The sequence below is a fragment of the Berghia stephanieae genome, chromosome 10 (genome assembly GCF_034508935.2).
Source record: "Berghia stephanieae isolate SIO BIC M18660-M18661 chromosome 10, UCSD_Bste_1.3, whole genome shotgun sequence".
Lineage (NCBI taxonomy): Eukaryota > Metazoa > Mollusca > Gastropoda > Nudibranchia > Aeolidiidae > Berghia > Berghia stephanieae.
This window is the reverse complement of record NC_088369.1, coordinates 29,196,647-29,216,744: the sequence shown is the minus strand read 5'-3', so window position 1 is coordinate 29,216,744 and position 20,098 is coordinate 29,196,647.

Here is a 20,098-nt window from a genome sequence, read left to right as displayed (position 1 = left end):
TAGAGAAATGTTATCTGATTATCAATTAAAATTATTAGGAGATAAACCTTTAGGAGAAAGTAAATTAATGTTAACCCTTAAAGATAAAAAGAAATATATAGTTCATCATAGAATCCTTAAGAAGTATATTTCCTTAGGAATGAAAGTTAAAAAGGTTTATAGAATTATATCATTTGAAGAAGAAGCTTGGTTAAAACCATATATTGATTTTAATACTGAAAATAGAAAGAAAGCTAAAACAGATTTTGAAAAAGATCTATTTAAGAATTCAAATAATTCTTTCTTCGGTAAGACTATGGAGAACGTAAGAGATAGAAATGATGTTGAGTTATTTAATAATGAAGAAATAATTAAAAAAAAACTAAACAATCCTAAATTTAAAGATTCAGTAATATTCAATGATAACTTAGTAGCTATCTTATCTAGAAAAGGAACAGTTAAACTAGATAAACCTATTTATCTAGGGCAAGCTATTCTTGATATATCTAAATTGTTGATGTATGAATTCTACTATGATATTATAGAAAAGGTTTGGCCAGATACAGAAATATTATATCAAGACACCGATTCCTTAGTATTTTCTATTAATAGTGAAAATGATATCTATGAAGATATAAAGAATAAAACTCTAACTATTTCATTTACTAAAGACCATCCTTTTTATTTAAATAATGAATCTATCTCTAAAGTATTTGATACTTCTAATTATCCAAAAGATCACTTCTTATATTCAGAGGAAAATAAGAAAGTAGTAGGAAAGTTTAAAGATGAATTAGGGGGAGACAGGATGGAATATTTCTTAGCTTTAAAATCTAAATGCTATACATATGAGACTAATAGAAAAGAAGAAATAAAAATAAAAGGAGTTTCTAAGTCTACTATTAAAACAGATATTAGATCAAACGATCTAAAGTATTCTTTATTTAATAATATTACTTTATATAATAATAATTATTGTTTAAATTCTAAGAATCATGAGATATATATGAATAAAATAAAAAAGATATCTATATCTCCTTATGATGATAAAAGACATATCTTAGATGATGGAATAAGTACGGAACCATATGAATAATTAAAAATGAATAAATATAAAATGGAGAATAAAAAATGCTCAAAGTGCCAAGAAATTAAAACAGTTGATAACTTTTATATTTGTCCATCTAATAAAAGTGGATATAGATGCGCTTGCCGTTCCTGTGAACGAATCTATAAAAAAGCTTATTATTTAAGACACCCAGATAGATTTAAAAAAGCTTATAAAGAGTTTATAGAACGAAACCCTATTTATCAAAAAGAATATTCAGAGAAGAAAAAGAAGGTTACTGAAAAAGAATCTATATAAATGAGCATCAATATAAATGAAATGAAAAGATGCTCGAGGTGCTTTCAATCTAAATCAATAGATAATTTTCATAAACATTCACAAACTAAAGATAAACGAAGACCTGAGTGTCGAGATTGTACTCGAATATCAACTAAAAAGAATTATGAAGAGAATAAAGAAAAATTTAAAAATAAATCTAATGAATGGAAAAGAAATAATAGAGAAAGGTATTTAGCTTATCAAAAAGAATATAATAAAATAAATCATAAAGTAAAAACTTATTATAGTTGGAGTAAACAAGGAATTAAATTTATAGACTTTAATCATTTTGAAAGAGTCTATAATTATTATATTAATTTAGATGTATGTGATTTCTGCTCATCTGAGTTTAAATCTAATAGAGATAGAAATATCGAGCATATCCATTTAAAAGTAACAAATAATATAAGAGGGATAGCTTGCCTCTCCTGTAATCAAGAGTTAAAAGTAATAGATAATAAAAGAAAAGATTTATTATTTGATCTTCATAGATACTTTATAGAAAACTTTGATAAAATATACTTTAATCTCAATTAACTTATTCTTCATCCTCATTATTCTTAAATTCAATTAAATCCATCTTTTCATCTTTACCTTTATAAACTAAAGATAAACCTTCCAGTAACTTCAATTCACTTTTTTTAATAACTGAATACCTTTTAGGAAGAAATACTTTAGTATCGTCTTCAAAAGTAACTTGAATACTCTTTCCATATTTAGTTTCAATAATTTTGGCTTCTTCAATTAGATATTCCTTATCAACCTCTAACTCACTAACTTTAGTAAAGGATTTGATATTATTAATCTTATTCAGGAAATCTACTTGAGCCATTTTATAAGAAACAATTTTAATTACCTTCATCAACCATATCAATTATACTTTCAAAATCAGAATGGTTCATTAATTCATCATCTAAAGCTTTTGATATTTTTATATTTAACTGTTTCCTCTTATGTTTAAAAGATGATAATTTCTTTCCTTCATCACTATTTTTTACTTTAGTAGCAATATTTAAACCATTAAAGAAACTAGCTATAGCAGCAAGAATAGTTACTTCTTGTTGGTTTTTTAGGATAGCACTTAAAGAAGAAGTAATCAAACTAATTAATAATAAAATAATCTCTGTTACTTCTATAATATCAATTATCCTTTTAGATTTATTTATTTCTTTTTTAATATTTTCTCTTGCTTCTTTTACTTCCTTCTTTCTAAAACTTTCTATATTACTAAATTCTGATATTTTTCTTCCATTCATTTATATAAGATAAATCTTAGATACGTAATAAGAAGGGTTATTATTCCTCATATTAACTAGATTCCAATTCCCCGATTGTTTAAAAGCTATTCTAGGAGTAAATACTCTATCTTTAAAGTTTATTTCAACCATTCCAATTTCAGTTCTAGCACTATTAATTATAGAATCTAAATATCCACTTAAATATGATATACCTTCTCTAATATGAATTATACCACTATTAAAACCATTAAATAGAACAAACTCTATAAGAAAGAAGTTATATTTACTTCTATCTATAGGATCTAAGGTAATAGACTCACCTCCTTTTAGTTTTCCATCATAAACCCTTAAGATTCTATCATTAATTAATCCTTTAAGAATATTTGATTCCTCAATAACTTCAAAGTTTATTTTATCATCAACATATCTTTTATTAGTTGAATCATTATCTTCTGTTGCTTCAGCAAGGTTAGTAATTTTATTATTATTCATATCCATATTCATATTAGGGGAGATATATTCAAATTCTATATAGTTAAACTGAGTATATAAAATATTTTTATCTATGATTAATTGAAATCTATCAGCTAATATATCCATCTCTTTTTTACCAGCTCCTCTTGAAGTTTGATGAACCTGATTATTTTTATAAAAGAAAATAACTGATAAAGGATCAGCTCTATCTATAAAACCTCTTCTTTCATGGATAGTAACTGATTTAAATTGATATGCATCTTTAAAATTATAATCTAAAAGAATACCAATCTTAGTTGAATCAATTCTTTTATAATGTCCTATATCATGACTAGTTGATTCTTATAATTTAATTGGATCAATAAAATCATTATAACTTGATTCAATATTAGAGTAACCATTATTAGTAGAGAATATTTCTAAACCGTTAGTTGATTTAACTTCTGATCCAAATCTTAACCTTGAATCAAGATAACTTTTAGTAACTGGATCAGTATCTTCAGTAGGATCAGCTATATTAGTAATTTTATTATTATTCATATTTAAATCACCTATCATTGGAATATCTCCATCTCTAAAACTTCTTAAATTATTATTAGCTATATTTAAAGCTTGAGTAGATTTATTAATAGCTTCTCGATCAACATATAATTTATTAGCAGCATCATTATCTTCAGTAGGAGCAGCTAGATTAGTAATTTTATTATTATTCATGTTTATCTCTCCTTTAGATAAACCCTTTTCAATATAATCATCGTTTTTAGTGTTTTTAGAAATAGTAAGATTATATCTTTCAAATATATCCATTTTTAAGAAATAATTTTTAAATTAAAAAAGTAAAGGAGTTAATTTATTTTTATACTTTCCAGTTTCCTTCTTCTTAGATAAATCAATAGTTAGAAAACCAAAATCTTCATTCCAGATCTTAGAACATAACTTCCTGAATTCATTATAATCAAAATCATCCCATGCACAATCTTGATGAATAAAACTTAAACTTCTTTTATCTTGAGGAAATAAAATAATTAGATTAGCATTCTCTCTTATAGTCTGTCTAGGTAATCTAAAATAATTCTGAGAGATATAAAAACAATCAATATTAGAATGTCTCCCTCTAGTATAATAATTTTTGCATACTTTTTGTTTTTCTCCTATAACATCATCAAATATAATTAGATTCTTATTTATTCTTGAAATATCTCTAGGATCTAAAATATCTTCATCTTTATCAAAGAAACTAACTTTTATTTCAGGATTATATATTCCATTAGATTTTAAATGATTAATAATACTATTTAATTCTAAATCATTTTGAACTTGAAAAAGCCTTAAGACTACGTCCTTAGGAAATTCTTCTAATCTTTTTAATAATTCATATTCTTCTTGAAATAGGGATTTACCATATACCATTAGGTTATCATAATCTAATAAATTATTTTTCAATAATAGATTCATTAAAAGAGAAGTGAGTGGAGCAGGCACTTATGTTGGTAACAACAAGATATGAAGTAAGTTGAAAAGTGCCAGAAGACAATAGAGAATAAAAAATTTTTTCGCGGCGGTGGTGGGGTTTGAACCTGCGACCTTATTGGTACGACAACTCCGCCTGGCAGGTGAGAGCGTGGCTCTACCGTGTGAGCTATCCACGAACACAAAAATATTCGTTTCAAACCCAAAGTCATTTCTAGATCCCTCTCTCACCCACTTCTTGAGATCGCCGATTCGTTCACCACCATCGCGAAGTAATTTTGACCAGCAGTTAAGCCTAATAGCCAATATTCTCATCACAAACATATAACATAGAAACGATTGAGACATTGAGTATGCTCCGGTGTATGGGGTGAATTTTTAATTCAGAAAAGTGAGTGGAGCAGGCACTTATGTTGGTAACAACAAGATATGAAGTAAGTAGAAAAGTGCCAGAAGACAATAGAGAATAAAAAATTTTTTATTCTCTATTGTCTTCTGGCACTTTTCTACTTACTTCATATCTTGTTGTTACCAACATAAGTGCCTGCTCCACTCACTTTTCTGAATTAAAAATTCACCCCATACACCGGAGCATACTCAATGTCTCAATCGTTTCTATGTTATATGTTTGTGATGAGAATATTGGCTATTAGGCTTAACTGCTGGTCAAAATTACTTCGCGATGGTGGTGAACGAATCGGCGATCTCAAGAAGTGGGTGAGAGAGGGATCTAGAAATGACTTTGGGTTTGAAACGAATATTTTTGTGTTCGTGGATAGCTCACACGGTAGAGCCACGCTCTCACCTGCCAGGCGGAGTTGTCGTACCAATAAGGTCACAGGTTCAAACCCCACCACCGCCGCGAAAAAATGTTTTATTCTCTATTGTCTTCTGGCACTTTTCTACTTACTTCATATCTTGTTGTTACCAACATAAGTGCCTGCTCCACTCACTTTTCTGAATTAAAAATTCACCCCATACACCGGAGCATACTTAATGTCTCAATCGTTTCTATGTTATATGTTTGTGATGAGAATATTGGCTATTAGGCTTAACTGCTGGTCAAAATTACTTCGCGATGGTGGTGAACGAATCGGCGATCTCAAGAAGTGGGTGAGAGAGGGATCTTGAAATGACTTTGGGTTTGAAACGAATATTTTTGTGTTCGTGGATAGCTCACACGGTAGAGCCACGCTCTCACCTGCCAGGCGGAGTTGTCGACCAATAAGGTCGCAGGTTCAAACCCCACCACCGCCGCGAAAATTTTTTTTATTCTCTATTGTCTTCTGGCACTTTTCTACTTACTTCATATCTTATTCATTAAAAGATTAGTTTTACCGCATCCTGATTTGCCAACGATAATTCCTCTAATGCTATTAGGCAATTCAGGATTATTTTTTCTTATTACTTTCTTCTTACTTGATAAATTTTCAATATCCATTTTTATTTAATAATATTGAATCTCTTACCTGTAGATTCAAGGGTTATATTAACGTCTGAGATTAGAGTTCCATAGGCTGTTACTGCCGTTCCTGGTGCTCTATTAAATTTAGCTTTTACTTTAATATCGATATTAGAGATATTTGTTCTGTCTTCATGTTTAGAGACGTCTACTACGAATACTGGGAATAGATTTTTAAAAGATAACATACTGATACTATTAGCTTCATCAGTATCATAAAACTTTCTTTTAAAATCGTATGTCTCTTTAAAGATTCTAGAATATTTATTATTTTGGAAATCAACCTCTAGATCTTGATTAGGATATCTTCTTGTGTTTAACTCAACGTGAATTTCTTCTAGTTCTAGATTATTAAAGTTTGATTTAGAATTTAATTCTGATTCCTTTTGAAATCCAATAATAAGATATCTAGGTTTTCCTGTTGTATTTTGAAAGCTCCAATCTAATCTATTTGAATTTTCCATTAGAGCATAAGTTTGAGTGAATCTTCCTCTGAATAGAACATCAACCACCGTTTTATTTTCAATAGATTTATAAAGTTTATTTTCTTCTTCAAGAGATGGTTTAATAATTGGAATATATAGAGATGCTTTATTTAAAGTTAGTTTAAAGTCTTCTTTATTTACTCCATCTTTAACTTGCATAAAATCACTATTGATTACTCTCTTAAGTCTAATTAGATGTTTCACTCCATAAAGAATTTTATTATAGTCTTCCATAAATCCGAAAATATGTTTTAGGGGAACGTTAAAAGAAAACTTTTTAAAGTTAGATCTTAAAGTCATAGAATCGTTTTCTTTATTATCATCATAAGCCATATCAGGGAGCCAACACATACTTAAACCTTCTATAGCTGATTGAGCTGGAGAATATTTAAGCATTCCCATCATCGTAGTGGTTTGTCCAGGATTATTAATATTTTCTACTTCTTGTCCATTTAGATAATAGGAGATATTACTAAATAGATACATCCTAGAATTATTAATTAGAGCTACGTTATTTTTATCAGTATCAGTAAAGTCTCCAGCTTTCTTAGCTAGTTCACCTTCAAAGTATAGATAACCTTCAGATGGAAGAGTAATTAAATCTTGTTGTTGAATAACGATATCAATATTACCTGCATTATTTAGATTATTATTAGAATCTACTGGGAAGAATTCGAAATATTCGAACTCTCTAATACTATCATCTTCGAATAGACTTGATTCATTAACATTAAATATTTCTTTAGAATTTATAGCTGCCATTTTATTTAGGATAATTATTTGATAAATTTTATTGATGTTCCTTTAAAAATATTTTCTACTTTCTTCATTGGGATTGGTTTTTCTTTAGTAGCTATTGTTTTATTATTTCCTTTTGTTTCTTTATCCCCAATAGAATTAATAATTCTTTCTGTTCCCTTAGTAGCTGCTGTTTTAATTGCAGCCTCTGCTGCTGATGAAGCTAGTTTCTTTGATGTTTCTGAAAAAATAGCAGAAATTATAGAATCCATTAGACCTTTACCGTTCTTCTTCTTTCTTTCTTTTTTAACCAACATTTTATAAAGAAAAAATTTGTTTAGTTAGATTTATAAATTTATTTTTACTTAATTTATTTGTTTCATATAAATATTTTAGAATATTGGATATTTCGTTTATCACTCCAGTATTCCCAGCTTTATTAGAAGCTAACAGAAGTCTTAATCTTTTTAATAAATAATCAGAATCTTTAATAGTAATACCATCTCCTTCATATTCTTCAATAATAGGAATTCCTCTTTCTATTTGATTTAACTCTTCTAATTCTTTATCAAAATCTATAGGTTGAATTTTTTCTTCTTTAATTTGTTTATATATCTTATAATCTTTACTACTAAATCCCCCACTACCTTTTCCTCCATCAAAGAAATTTAAATAAAGAGGTTGCTAAATCAAAGTAAATATTTTTATCTTCTTCTGAAAGATTATAATAATCTATATTTTTACCTCTTGAAATTAATTTATATATATTTTCATTCATAGGAATAATTTTATCTTGAATAACTATATTATCTCCTAAAAATTTAATAGGAGTATTTCTTAAATAAACTTGATCATCGATTAATCTTAAGAATGGATTTAAATTATCTACTTTACTTTTAGCTAAATATTTAGCTCCTATAGGTCCTGGTGAAATTGATAAGATATTAGCTGCTTTTGGTTTTAGCTCTTTTAATGTTTTTCTATTCTCTTCTCCTTCTTTCTTTAAAGCATCTATTATTGGTTGTTGTTGTTTTTCTAGTTCTAGTTGAGAATAGAAATCTGCAGTTTTATCGTTAATAGAATTGTTTAATAATTTCTTTTTCAATCTTATATTTTCGCTTATTATATGATCCATTTTTAAAGTAAATAATTTATCAAAGAAATAAAATCTTTTAATGTCTTAGGTTTAGAATTAATTATAAAGACGCATAGGTGACCGCATATAACACTGTTATCTGGTTGAACGATCATATTAGAATAATAGATACCTTTATAAGTTTTATCTTTTTTAAAATAATTAATCATCTCTATTGGTGGAACTAAACCAAAAGAATCAAAATATAATATTAAGTTTCCTTTCTTTAACCAACAAGTCCAGTGGGTTCCATTATTATCTGAAGTATCTAAATTTAATACTCCTGATTCTATTTTACTTGGGGTATCTAATTCATCTCTCATAAAACATCCTTTAAAGTTAGAATCTTTAATCATATTGTTTATATCTAAGTTTGATAAACTTTTATAGAATATTGGATTCATTTTATATATCTAAAATAAAGCCCCTAGAAGGGGGAGAGATTTAAAAAAATCAAATAATCCATCTCCTTTCTTAAGATATAAACCTTCTCCATTATAAAACCCATCTCTAGTTAGATTATGTTTCCCCCTATAAGGTTTTAGAATTAGTCCTTCTCCATGGGATTCTATTTGACAAACACATCCACCTTTTTTAAGATATAGACCGTTACCTAATAGTTTAGATACTCCAGTTGATACACCTCCAGTTAAAGCTCCAATTCCTAATGCTGGTAAAACTTTACTAGCTACCATTGGTAAAGCTCTACTACCTAAAGCTGCTAGTGCTCCTAAGAAACCCCCGTGTTTAATATTGTATTCTAGTTGTGTTTTTGAGATGATTAGTTTAACACCCTTTTTATTATCAATAGCTTTTTTAATTTTATTTAGTTGAGTATTAGTAAGGTAAATTTCATCATTTCCTTCTGTCATTAAATCTTCATAAGTAAAGACAAGAGATATCTTATCAGTAGAGTTTTGAATCTTTTTCTTTTGATGATCTGATACGTTAATCTTGATTCCAGTATAAGCCATTTTTAAAGGAACAATTTTAAGCTTCTCTCAAATGAAATCTCAAATCCACCAATTCATTTTGATTATTAATTAGATTTCCATCTTGATCAGTTATTCTAATTTTTATATTTGAAATTGGATTAGTGAAAACTGGTAGATATATAGGATTATTTATATTATTAATAATTTTATAACCAAAGCCTATATTAGGAAAGAAAGAATAAATAATAGGTTTTTTAGAACCATTAACAGTTGAACCTTCTATTATATCTACTTCTATATTAATTGAATATATTTTTGTTATTTGAACGTTGTTTTCTGAAATATTTTCATTATCATACAATCTATTATTGTTAAACCCTAGAATACTTTTTAAATCATTGTTCATCTCAACCCAATAAATAGGAGCTTTTATTTTTATAATAGATTTTGCTGTTTGATTATTTGGTTCTAGTAGGAATACTTCTTCTTCTAATCCTATAGATGTTAGTTTATTAACTATATAATTATTAATATCAGATATTTCATAAGCTCCCGTAGGAATATTAATTTCTAAACCTTTAGTTGTATCATTCTGATCTGCATATCTAATATCTATTTTAGAATTAGTTAAATTAGGAATAGTATTATAAGTGGAAATATAATGAAGAGCTAATTCTAATGGATAATTATAATACATTGAAGGATTAAATCTTAGATTATATTCTGAACCTTTAAAAGAAACGTTAATTAATTGACTAGATTTTGATTGAATTTTTACTTCCATTTCATTAGTTAAAATTTAGATAGTTGTAGTTCTTCTTGATAAAAAGATCCTAATACTTCTTCTCCGCTTAAATCTTTAATTTTATATGTAGTTGGAATAGTAGGTAAAACAGTAACTATTTTAAATATCTCTTTAGTCCAATTAGTTGTATATCCCTTTTCAAATTTATTTTTATATTTAACTATTCTAACTCTATCGTTAATATTAAATTTACTTTCAGTTGGTGAATGCACTTCTTTAAATACTTTATTATATATTTCTTCTTCGTTTGATTTTTTACTTCCTTCTATTGGTGACATATTAATAGTTGAGTGATGGGAATTATTATATTCATTTAATAAATTGTCTAATACATTATAATATTTATTTGAGTTAGTTGCGGTGAAATGCTTATAGATTTTATTTTTCATTGTTTTAATCCATCTTTCTACTACTGTTGATTTCTCTTCATTTTGAGTAGAATATAAAATTATATTATTTTTATCTAATAATTGTTTAAATGATTTATTATAAAACTCCTTACCCGAATCACTCCAAATCTTATTAGGTTTTCTACCTTTATTTAATATAGATTCAAATGCTTTAGTTACTTCTATTCCTGTTTTATTTCTTAATGGAACTATCCAACCGTATTTACTAAATATATCTATAACCATTAATAGATATTTAATATGTTTATTTTCTTTTGAGAATTGCTTCATATCAGCTAAATCAATAGCCCAAGTATCATCTATATAATAAACTACTACCTTTCTCTTAGGAAATTTCTTTCTTATTGGTTTATGTAGTTCAGAGGCTAATTGTCAATCATTCACTCCTAATCCTAAAGTATGTTTAGCACCAATTAGATTGGTTATTAATCTTCTATCTAACCATTCTTTAAAACCTTTAGTTTTAACAGTTTTTAATTCTTTTAACATAGTTTTATCACAATCTTTTCTATCTTCATTATCTCTATAACATATATCATGTCTCATTGCTATTTTGTCTAATTCATTTATAGGAATTGAATGAGGTAAAGGCTTATTATTTGAATCTAGTCTTTTGTCTAGTTTAGTTCCGGGACCTGCGAAATTGTATCCTGGTAAATGAAATTCAAAAGGTAAATCAGTCCAACCACTCCCTTTTATAAATCGATTTTTCTTTGAGGAGCAAATAACGCATTCACCTTTCAATCTATTATCTACCTGTTGAATGTTTTTAGTTTTGGTTCGTTGCCGACACTTCAGACAATAAATCTCTTCCATTTTATTAGATATTATATCTGCTTGGATTCAATTTGACAACGTATAAACAACTGCTTGGTTTCAATTTGACAACGTATAAACAACTGCTTGGTTGCAATTTGGTAACGTATAAACAACTGCTTGACTCAACCTCCTGAAGACTTTTATTGCGCACCTTCATTATTTTTTTATTTTTTATTTTTCTCCCTTGATTCTAGAGGTATCCTACTTGACTAAGTAAGTAGTTTAAGTAGTTTAATTATTTTAAAATTTTAGATCCTTCATATCTGAGAAGGCTAAAAATAATAAATATTTTTTAAATCCCCCAACCTCCTGAAGACTTTTGTTGCGCTTCCTCTATTATTTTTATTTTTTTTATTTCTACCCTTTAACCTCCTGAGGACTTTATCACCGCTTCTCTATTATTTTTATATTTTATACTATGGTTCAAGAGGTACCCTACTTGACTTGAATACAGTAGTAAATATTTTTATTTTATTTTAGCACCTTAACCTCCTGAAGACTTTTGTTGCGCCTCCTCTATTATTTTTATTTTTTTTTAATACCCTCAACCCCTGAAGACTTTATCGCCGCTTCTTACCTTTATTTTATTTTATTTTATTTTAGTCCCGAGGTACCCCACTTGACTAACTAAGTAAGTAATTTTAATATTTTTAAATCTATACAATTCATAGGGAGCAGAGATATATATAGGTGACGTCAACGACTGAGGAGCGAAGCGACGAAGGAGTGATCCGGCGCACTTTGGAAATTTCATCGAAATGAAGGACTGAAAGGACGAGTGAATTTCGATGAAATTTCCAAAGTGCGCTGGAGGCGTCACCTATATATATCTCTACTGCTTTGTAGCTACTTGCACCTGCACGATTTAAAAAAAAATAATTTTTGGCTCCTATTTTTATTTATAAGTTAAGGTTACGGGCTTGGGACACTTTTGGTTTATGCAATATCGGCGTGAGCCACAGGGAAAATGAGATCAACATTCTTTCAAGAACTTTGTTTTTGAAGGTTTGATGGCACTTATAATAGTTATAAAGCATTGAGGTCATTTTAGGGATAGTAGAAAGGAAGTTATATTAGCACACGAGAAAAAATTAATAAGGCAAACGGAAATGGTTCAAAAAGGGAACAGATGTAGATTCCAATAGCGGACCATCCGTGTACTTAGTTTGAGATCACCCAAAAGTCTCACCAGACACAAGCACATGATACAACTGAAACAGATAGACTCGATTACAAATCATTATGTAGCAGTCTACCCAATGTATGACCACCAAGTATCAACACACACACAGACATTGAGACGGGGTTGCTCGCCAAAAGGAGATAAATACTAGATGGTTATTCATACTCATATTTTATCAAGACTCAGAGTCAGAGAGATGATTTACAAAAATAAAAAATAAAATAAAAAAAATAAAAGTATCACTTCTCACAGACATGTCAAATGCTGGGCAAAGTCATTTAAATATCTCTCTCCTACTATATGATTCCAGGAAGGGGGAGCCAAATGGTCTCAATTCTGTTCCAGAATAAGAACATGGAAAGAATAAATGATAAAAGGGTGACGTGGAAGACTGCAAGGTAAAGGGCCAACAACAACCAGCCCAAGACAGACAACTTTCCCCTACCCTAAGGGGAATTCCATCCACATAACTCCAGGACGAGGACAAAATCTCACAGCAATGTCTATTGGAATTAATTATCCCCCTATTTTCAAGTGGCTGTTCATGAAGCGAGAACAGAATACAAAGATGCAACGAGTGACATAAAATCAAAGTAACAATGAGGGAAAAGATTAAACAATAAATAGGTTGTATGTTGTTTGATTTCAGTCTAATATTTATTAAACGACCTTATTTTTATTTCAAAAGGCAAGACAAAATGTAGTGATAAGTGCATGGTAATAAAAATACAACTATAATAATAATAATAATAATAATAATAATAATAATAATAATAATAATAATAATAATAATAATAATAATAATAATAATAAATAATAAATAATAATAATAATAATAATAATAATAATAATAATAAATAATAATAATAATAATAATAATAATAATAATAATAATAATAATAATAATAATAATAATAATAATAATAATAATAATAATAATAATAATAATAATAATAATAATAATAATAATAATAATGATGATGATGATCATAATAATAATAATAATAATAATAATAATAATAATAATAATAATAATAATAATAATAATAATAATAATAATGATGATGATAATAATAATAATAATAATAATAATAATAATAATAATAATAATAATAATAATAATAATAATAATAATAATAATAATAATAATACCGTAATAATAATGTTCAAACAGTCCATTCCAATTGCACTCAGATGTCAAGCCTGCGATTACCTGCTAACGCACCAAATGAAAATTTAAAGCAAAGGGAAACTAATTTGACAGAGAAAAGAAGTAGGTATAACAAAGATCCAAGAGCAAAGCAATGTCCTAGCAGCTAGACTGAAAGCTCCTTATTGGCAAATCAACTTTGCTATTCCGTCAAATAAACTGTTCTAAGAAAAAAACAGAAATGCTAAAAATTTTGAAAGAATGCTCAATTGTGAAACTAACATATCTCTTTAATAGTATTTACAATACAGGCTATATTCCAGACGAACTTGCCAAATCGGTTTACATCACTCTACCGAAAAAAACCAAAGGCGACAACTTGCAGTGATTTCCGCACAATAAGTCTGATGCCCCATGTAACTAAATTATTATTGAAGATCATCCTAGAAAGAATCAGGTCTGCCATCGATAATGAAGTTGGCGATGTACAGTTTGGCTTTAGAAAAAATAATGGGACACGAGAAGCAATTTTCTGTTTAAATAATATCACATAAAAATACCTTGATCATCAAAAAGAAATCTATGCATGCTTTATCGATCACGCAAAAGCTTTTGATAGGGTACAGCATGGAGAATTAATGACATGTCTGGAAAAGGCAGGCATTGATGGCAAAAATATACGGCTAATCACAAATCTATATTGGCATCAAAAAGCAGCCATCAGGACTCAGGGCGATCTGTCACCTTTCACGCCAATTAAAAGAGGAGGTCGTCAAGGATGTATCCTCTCTCCATATCTATTTAACCTGTACACAGAGTTTATCTTCTGTAAAACCGAGCACATTCCAGGTATTGTTATTGGAGGTAGGAGGATAAATAATCTAAGATATGCAGATGATACAGTATTGTTGGCATCGAACGAGACAAATCTACAGATCCTTGCAAATCAAGTAAACCTGAACAGTACAGCAAAGGGTCTAGAGATGAATGTTCAAAAGACGAAGGTAATGGTCATGTCAAAGAAGCCTGAAAAAATCGCAAAAGTCCAAATTAATAATCAAAACATCGAACAAGTAGATTCTTTTAAATATCTTGGACAGACAATGACCAACAACGGAAAGAATGAGCTGGAAGTGAAAAACAGGATTGCTATAGCTAAGTCGAGGTTCAGCCAACTGAATAACATTTTTAACTACGCAACAAACGCAGATGAAAACGAGAATAAGAATACTCAAATATTATGTCCACTCAGCACTTCTCTACGGCTCAGAAGCATGGACCTTGAACAAACAAATAGAGAAAAGAATTGAGGCCTTTGAAATGTGGACTTTCCGTCGCCTTGGAAAAATCAGTTGGAAAGAAAAGAAAACAAATCAAGAAGTCTGTGACATCCTTGATATCAGACCGACCCTAATGAAAGTAATAAAAACAGGAACTAAGGTATTTTGGACACCTAAGACACCATCAAACTGTCAACAAGGACATTCTTGAGGGTAGAGTTGAGGGGAAAAGAGGAAGAGGCAGGCCAGCAAGAACTTGGATAGATGATGTGAGGACATGGACAGGATTGTCGGCAGCCGAATGCAGTCAGCAAGCCGTCAACAGGGAAGATTGGCGTGTCATTTCAAGTCGACCTCAACCCATGAGATGACACTGGAAGAAGAAGAAGAAGAAGAAAAAAAAATACCAAAAAAAAAAAAAAAAAACACAAAAAAAACAAACAAACAAACAAACATGTAGTACATGAACAAAGCAATATAAATAATAGTAAAGCTGCAGGAACTATCTGAAGCAAAATTTGGATTATATTACAGTGCAGGACAGAAATCTTAAAGCAAGTTGGCACTGGGCTCGTTTGTTTGAGATTTCAGTGTTGTCAAGATTTCCATGTTGAGTATTTTACAAAGAACCTAAAGAAGAATGCGAGGGGAGGGGGGGGGGGGGGGGGGGGGGGGGGTAAAGAAAGGATGTTAGAAAGAAAGGTGTGTGAGGGCGGGGGGGTGGGGTAGGCCAAGGCCTCTAGGCCTCAAGTACGGGCGTGCTCAAGGCCAGTGATCAATGTGAAAAGTGACCAAATAGAACCTTAGATGGGCAAACAATACTAAAACTGATCTCTTTGGAAAACTCATCGGTTTTCATAATCACAAAAATTCTAACAGCCTAGGAAAAATTAAAAATAGATATAAATCTTAATTTGAATTAATTGTAGAAACAATATTCTCTGTGTGGCCAATTTTGTCCAAATTGGCCAGGCCCATGGTCATCTGGCAGCATGCTAAGAATCTCGTCAATAATTGATATATCGGTATCGAGAATTGAGATCTATTTCAGGAGCCGGATTTCGAAGAACTCTCGATCAAGACTTCCCGAGAGTAAATAAAACGCTTTAAATGATATTATTAAGCCGTTGAAATGCCATAAATTATATGCCTGTCCATTTCTGATTATGCCTATAATAGGGTCAATATCAATGTCTTCATTATCGATTAAGGTATCAATCATATACGATATTTGGTCCTATTTTATTTCCGGTGGACTGAATACACGGCTGTGTTTTCAGTCCACTGGTGGACTGAAAACACAGTTCCATAAAAAAAAAAAGTAGTTTTTTTTATTTTTTTAAAAAAATTTTTTTCGCTTTTTCACTGATTTGACTTGAACCAGCCATTGTTGCCAGTTTGGCGGCTTTTTATCCAAATTGGTGGATTTTTTAAAAATCATCGCGTGGCCTGGCGTTTTTTTCATGATTTGTATACCATTTTAAAAAAAGTAAAAGTATAGCAATCAAGTCTAATTATTTCTTCTTTTTTTCCCCCTTTAAAGTGACGTTTAGGAGCACCTATTGTGCGTGTACAATCTTACACAACCTAATTCAGATTAACCGAAGGTGAAAGCAATGTCCGACAGTCTAACTCCCGCTCAAACAAAATCGAAGCCTTTAAAAAGAAAACAGTTGTAAACAGGTAAGTAGCATTTAGTTACATCTATTTTTTCTGAGACAATACATTAGTGTTGATTATAAGAGTTTTAAATCAAATGGCAGAATTTTTGGCGGATTTGGGTCAAATCTCGCAGGTGAACTAGGACAAAGTTGGCGGATTTCTGGCATAAAGTTGGCGGGATTTTTGCAAAGGCACCTGGCAACACTTGGACCAGCGTCAAATTTACAAAGGTTTGATAAAGGCTAAAGGGCCAGTGAGCCAGTGAAATGGAGAATAATAAAAATAAAAATAATAATATGGAGAGAAAAATAAAGATCTACTCACTTAATTTTTCTCTCCAAAGGTTTGATACCGGCGTGCACTGATGTCCACGTCGTTTGAAACCAAATACCATATTATGTATACTTTAAAAATTAAGGAAATCAGAAATTATTTTTTGTTACGGTATTTGTTTAATTTAAATTCTGAATTTTAGAGAGAGTGGTAGTGGTTTGGGGGAGAAATTTTTTTCGGATTATAAAAAAAATAATTCATGATCTGAATCAACGGAAAATTTACAATTGTGTGTAATACTTGGAAGGATAGTTCTACACGAAAAATGATTTAAATTGGAAATATTTTTTAGAAGTCTGAGGGTCTGGATAAGTTGATATGGTTGTAGAAAAAGAAACCACATTGTGCCTTGATATATATATATATATATATATATATATATATATATATATATATATATATATATATATATATATATATATATATATATATATATATATATATATATATCATAGAATTAAACGAATGAGAATACGTACGGAGTCTAAAAAGTGTCCACCAATGAAAGCATTTAGCGCCATTTTGTTGTTGGCTGAGAATGTAAACATTACCATTCATTCGGTATCTAATGTCATCATAACGACACAACAAACACCACAACAATATTAAAATTCACAATAAAATGGTTCAGAACTGCTGCGTATATTTATGCCACAATAAAGCTGTCAAAGGCACATCATTGTCGTTTCACAGGTAAGAGAAATAAATCAATTCTAATTGTCATTATTCTCCGCCGGGCGGAAAATAGTCCTTCTTTTTATTTTCCGCCGGGCGGAGAATAACAAATTTGCTTATTTTCCGCCGGGTTTTTCAAGTTGATCTTTGAGACTTAGCGGACTCCCATATTCTGACCTTCGTGGTGTAGTGTAAATAATCTGGTCGTTATTTGCCCCCCCCCCCCCCCCCCCCCCCCCCCCCCCCTTCCTCGTTATTATTAGGGAATCAGTGGGTGATAGCGGTGGCGGTAGATGGTAGGAAATCAGTGGGTGATAGCGGTGGCGGTAGACGGTAGAGAATCAGTGGGTAATTAACCAGTAAATTTGAGAGTTCAAGCTTGCCGGACTAAAATAATTTGGAGAATGAAGGGAGTTGACTTAACTCTGCTCTTTCTCACTGCTAGTTGTGTGATTAGTTCTCACTAGTGTTGCTCAATCAGACTACAAACGTTTGTGGGGAAGATTTTATGTGACTGATTATTGTGATAAGTTTATGTTGTTATTGTAAGTGCTTTGTTATGGTATGACTGTCGTGTCTCAATCAGGCTGTTGTGAGTAATCTTCATGTTGTGTTTTTTCACTGTCTCCCGCGTAAACGTGACGTCATCGTGTCTATCCTATAAAAGCTTGTGACACCCTTCATTCCTTTCTCTTCGACACCAAGCCTAATTCTAGATCTACTATTTTGCCTATCGTTTGTATCTGACAGATCCGATCCGCCATACTATGTTTTAGAATTAGACTGTACCGGGACGATTCCCGATGTGCTTTTAGAGCATTTTTAACCGCCCATATACGTCGGTGGAGACTTTTTCTGAACTTTTTCCTTATTTTACACATCGTGAACGAGATTGGGAAATCCGTTCACGACACGTTAAAGGTTACACATCGTCTGTACTGTGATTGGAACAAATAACCACTATGTGTCTATAGCGCTGGTGGTAGGGCCTCAGTGGGTACTCTACTTTGTGTCAAATACCCCCCCCCCCCCCCCTCCCCATCATGGTAAGGATGCAGTGGCCTTTAGTAATAGAGCAGGCGGTAGGGACTCAGTGGCTAATATTATTGATAGGATGGTGGCTAATAGAACTGGTGGTAGTAGAGACTCATTGGCTATTACTAATAGACCTGATGGTAAGGTCTCAGTGGACAATAGAGCTGGTAACAGGGACTCAGTGGCTAATAGGGCTGGTGGTAAGGACTCAGTCGCTAATAGAGCTGGTAGTAGGGACTCAGTGGACAATAGGGCTGGTGGTAGGGACTAAGTGGCTAATAGAGCTGGCGGTAGTGACTCAGTGGCTAATAGTAATAGTAATAGAGCTGATGGTAAGGACTCAGTGGCTAATAGGGCTGGTGGTAGGTAAATAACTAAGTATTTGTTGCAATTCAATATTCTTTATTGATCAACAATACAGAAACAGGCTTAACTTAATATAGTACCTGTAAATAAACCCAAATATAATAGAACAGTTAGAATATCCTCTAGTAGGGACTCATTGGCTAATAGAGCTGATGATAAGGATCCAGTGGCTAATAGGGCTGGCTGTAGGGGCTCAGTGGACAATAGGGCCTGTGGTGGGGACCAGTCGCAGTGACTAATACTGTCATGGCAGTTTTTTTTGCATCGCTTGCGGCCGCGTTGCTGGCCGCAAAAAAAAAAAAATCCCTGATTTGCATTGCGGCCGCAAACTTTGCAATGTTTTGCACAAAAAAAAAAAAAAAAAAAAAACTAAAATAAAATAAATAAATAAATTTTAAAATATTTAGTGGGGACCAGTGATGACAATCTGGGATTTTAGGATTTCTTCATAAATGTTCCGTTGTTTTTGTCATGTCAAACATTTCCCGCTAAGTGGTAGTTCAGGGGAAAAAAAACAATATGCCTTCTATCATTTTTGACACCTCTGCCCAGTTGCATGAATTTTGGCGACACTCCCTTATATATGACGTTAGTCTAGACACACTGGCGTCAAATGTAAAAAGTAGCACAAGACACATGGTGGCCATAGATGAGAAGATGATCGAAAGGGAAGGGGATGGAGCAAATGGGTGTAAATATTTGTGTACTTTTTAGCTGTAGCATGATAGTACATTTGACGATTCTATAAGTTTTATAAGCGTCTTTTAAAAAAATTTCTTCTTTTTAATTTAGTATTTGTTTGATTGTTCTGAATTTGTTAATAGAATTCATTACAACTTGTGTCTAATTATAACACAATTTTAAAAAATAAATTCACAAAGTATTCTTGCATTCTCTCTCTTTCTCATGTCCATGTTTGTCTCTCAGCCACCCTTCCTCTATCTCATATTGTGTTTATAGATATTTGGTAATAGAGAGATAATATATACATAATAGTAAGTTAGGCTGATCGATTTAAGAAATGATTGTTTAAATTTATAGGCTAATTTAAATTTGCTCTGTAGATGGAATATGTTT